Raw genomic sequence first — 4310 nt, forward strand, 5'->3', positions numbered from 1 at the left:
GAGACATGATGTGATCTGCTTGGGGAGGAGAAGTGGCCACTTTCCCAGAGGAAAAAGGTTGTGGGCAGTGGCCAGTTTCTCAGGGGAAAAAGGCCTCAAGCCCCCTCCTCCAGGGCCTTTTATTGGGTTGTAATACACAGGAATACAGGGCTGCAAGGATCAAACAGCAGATAACATTTCAAAGAAATCTGAGGGCGTCAGAGTCTGTCAGAAACAGAGTTTTAGGGTTTCTTGCTCGAACCCTTAACATATGAATGAAAGCACTCTTAGCAGAGCAGATTTCACAGGTTTATCAGCAAGTCTTTGTGATGCCTGATTTTTCCCCAGGACACAGCTCTAGCAAGGCAAGGAGCTGCACCTCTCCCCATCAGGTATTCAGGCTTAAGGGGATTGGAGCCAGGAAGTGCTGCTCCCAGAGAACATGGGGACTCGGGCTTTGTCAAAGCCGGGGGGTGAGAGTTCATTGCTCTTTGTTGCAGCCCCCTGAGTCCTTCCATGAAGGCCTCCCAGGTGATTGAGTCTGGCTTAGGTTGCCCCCCTCACTGTGAGGGGTCTTACCTGGCATTGACTTCTGACCAAGCTTTGGGGGCAGGGAGAGGAAACTGAGGCAGCGTTTGCTACAAGAGACAAGCTTTGTCTCCTTCGGCTGGCACTCCAGAGGTTGTCCCTCACTCTTAGCCACAAGGGGTTGAGATACAATTCCTAGAACCAGGCAGAGTGGTCTACAACAGAGAAGGATAAAAGTCTTCCTCTTTTACAAAGAGGCAGGCATTTCCCATCCCCCGCTGAGCTTCTTTCTCTTGCCTGTTGAAATGTTTCAGAGAGAGGCTGGGGTGAAGGCCCATGAGACATTATGTTAATGAAAAGCAGAATAAATGCTGAAAACGATTTGCATAGATGGAACCTGACCCAGCTGATATTTGAAGAGGAAATCCTGGGGGAGGTGTCCCATATAATTTGAGGGCCATTTTTGGCACTGCATCTGAAAAGAAGTGTCTAAATCTAGAAAAACAAGTTTATAGTTTTCCTCCCACCTGGCCAGTGCTTGCTGGGCTCCATGCCAGCATTTCCAGTGGGAGCAATCACTCTGCCATGGACTGTGTGTTGGCACTAACGTTTGCCCTGGTGATGCCCAGGACCGCCCCAGGGGAACGCTCTCTGAGGGGGGCTAATGCTGTGGGCCCCAGCTCGGCCGGCTGGGAATAGCACAGGGACGAAAGAAAAGGATGTCCCCAACCACTGGTTGTTTTACACAATCATAGTGAGTCTTCCTCTCGATGGGAGAGTTCAGTGGCCAAGTTCCTGAATTCCGAGGATTTCCAGCTGCCCCTCCACCCTCTGTGTCTCCGCCCCATCCCCACTGACCTCAGTATCTGTGGCTCCGAATAAGGTCAGGCAGTAGAATTGCTGATGAAGACAAGGTAGGAGGTTCAGGACCTGCACAGAGGCTCTCTGGGCTTCATGAGGAGCCCAGAGCCTCATAACCTTCCCATCTTCCTTCTGTCCAGGGCACATGCTCCCTCACGTTGAGCAGTGCAATTCGGAGCACTCGCGGGAAGGAACATACAAGGAGCCTCAGCCCTCATCAGACTGGGGTGGTGCTGAGAGAGAAGGGCAGTGGCATTGATGAGCACCAACTATGTGTGAGGCGCCATGCTGCTGCTGGAGTCCCCTCCTTCTCCCAACACACCTGCAAGATTGATACCATCGGCCCTGATGCAGGTGAGGAAACTAAAACCCAGAAAAGCCCAGAGCCTCACTCAAGGGCCTTGGAACGAGGGTTCAAATCTGAGTCAGCTGCTTCCATCCCTGTGCCATTTCTAACACTCATTATTTCATTACAGGTGTATCTGTTGGGCACGCACTGTCACGCGTCTAGGCACTCTGTTAAGTGCTAGGAACACAGAGTGGGCAAAACCCTAGGTGTAGAGCTGAGTGGCAGGAGCAGGTCTCACACACAGAACCAGATGCGCAGTGACAGATGTGAGCGGTGCCAGGAAGAACGAGGATGGAGCCTCGGGAGAGGCTGACCTGCCCTCCTCGTGTGGAAGGGACCCTGGAGGCAGTGCCATGGAAACAGGGACTGTGGGTGAACCTCAAGGACATCGAGTTAGATGAGACAAGCCAGACACAAAAAGACAAATACTGGCCGACCCCACCTAAGTGGGGAACCCAGCGCAGCAGGTTCACAGAGGCAGGAAGCAGGAAGGCGGCTGCCGGGGGCTGGGTGGGGAGGGCGTGGGGAGTTGCCACGCAGTGAAGACGGAGGCTCCACTGGAGGTGAACAAGTTCCAAGGGCAGATGGTGGTGATGGTCGCACAGCGGCGTGAATGTGCTCAATGCCACCGAACCGGACACTTAAGGCAGTTATGACGATGAATCGTAGGTGATATACGTACGTGATATTTTACACGCACGCACACACGCGTTCTGGCTGCCAGGTGGGGAACAGGTTAGAAAGAGGGTAGACAGGGAGGGGTCGGTCCAGATCCAGCGCTTGGTGGTAATGCAGGTGCGAGATGCCTCTTCATGAACACCACTCGACGGAAATAGCTCCACTCGCAGCAACTAGGGGAATGTGCTCCCTTTGCCAGGACGTCTGGCTGGTGTGGTTAGTCCTGAGGGGGGCTGTGGAGAGCTCCTGTGCCAGCCCACCGGGGGCTGCCCGTGCTGCGAAGCCCGTGCACAAGCGGGATTTGAGCCCTCAGCCTCTCAGCAGCTGCCCATCTCCATGTCAAACAGGCTGGATCCGGGCCTGCCCGTGCCCATCACCACAGACCCGTGAGGGCGAAAGCTAAACAATGTGGCTGCCATCCCCGCATCTCCTGGGCACGCCCCTTCTACAGTGTTCGGCTTTGGTTGTTTAAATACAGAAGTGACTACATCGTGCCGTTTGTGGGCAGGCCCCCACACGTGGTGGGCACATGGGAGACGGGTCCCCACGAGTCCCCAGGCCTTCTCGGGTCTAGTTCCAGGAGGACGACACCTCCCTCCCCAGGGAAACCTGACTTTCTCTCCTCTGCTCCTCACCTCAGCTGCTCAGGTGTGTGGGGTCCTGGTAGCTGCACTCTCCCTACATGTCTTCCCTGGCACTGAGGCAGTTACCGAATTAGGAGTAAATACACCCAGAAGGCCTGTTTTCCTACAAGGAGAATGTTCCAACTGATGAACAGGCTTCTGGACCCCGGCCCTCCGAGCCCTGCACCCACTCACTCACACGGGACCATTCCGCTCTCTCTGGGATGGTGAACGCACAGGAAAGCACAGGCGTCAGGAGCCTGTGCCCGGCTCGCCGTCCCAGAAGCCAGAGCTCGTGTATCGGTGCCAAGGTTGCACAAACGCAGGCTTGCCCACCAGATACGGAAGCAGAGGGAGCAATCAGAGCAGTTCTCTGGGCTCCCAGGGGAGAACGATTCATTTTGCTGAGAGGAGAGGTGTGTCTGGGGGCTTCGGTCCCTCACCACCAGGTTCTGTGACCCAGAAGTCACCTCCGGGGTTCCATTTCTTCATCTGTAGACAAATCTAGGGGGTCGTAGAGCACCCCCAAATCCAGGGCTCGTGTACTACCCACCCCAAGCCAGCTGGCTGTCCACAGACCCTGGCATTGGAAAACCTGCAAGTGAAACATTTCACCCGGCTACAACATCCCACGTCTGCCTCCAAAATGACTTCACCTCTGGCTCGTGCAGGGTGGATTCCTGCCTCCACGCTGGTGCTGACTTTGCCTGAAGGGCCACGTGGGGCAGCGGGAAAAGAGCCGGCACAGGAGCTGGAGAGGCGGGGTTCAAATTCTGGGCCCACGGTTTGTAGCCTTGTGACGTGGGCCTCTCTGAGCCCCTTTCTCATCTGGAAAATGGAGACATAGAATATCTTCTGGGTGATGGTAAGAAGGAGAAATGGCATGGCAAGTACCTAACACAGAGCCAGGCACACACCCCCTGCAGCGCCCGTAGCACGTAGTTAACCTCAGCTTCTCGGGTCAGACAGAGTGGGATTTAAGTCCACTTCCATCCCCTCTAGCTGTGAGCTCACTGACAAGGACTACATAGGAGTTATTATTATATTAGCAATTATTAGCAATTGATAATAGCTGTATGTACAGGTTAAGAGGGGCTTCTTGTTTTCAAGTGGGTTTTGAGAACAATAATCATAAGTCGCGATGCCCAGCAGAGCTCTGAGTTGCAAAAACAGGGCATGGACCGTAATCTAAGGCACAGGGGCTGCACTGGCAGCACCTGTACACAGCCCGGCCTTCTTCAGACACCATCAAAGGCCCCTTTCACCCAACAATCCCAGTGTCTTCTTCACTG

Source organism: Artibeus jamaicensis, unplaced genomic scaffold (genome assembly GCF_021234435.1).
Source record: "Artibeus jamaicensis isolate MK-2021 breed Jamaican fruit bat unplaced genomic scaffold, CSHL_Jam_final contig_793, whole genome shotgun sequence".
NCBI classification, from domain to species: domain Eukaryota; kingdom Metazoa; phylum Chordata; class Mammalia; order Chiroptera; family Phyllostomidae; genus Artibeus; species Artibeus jamaicensis.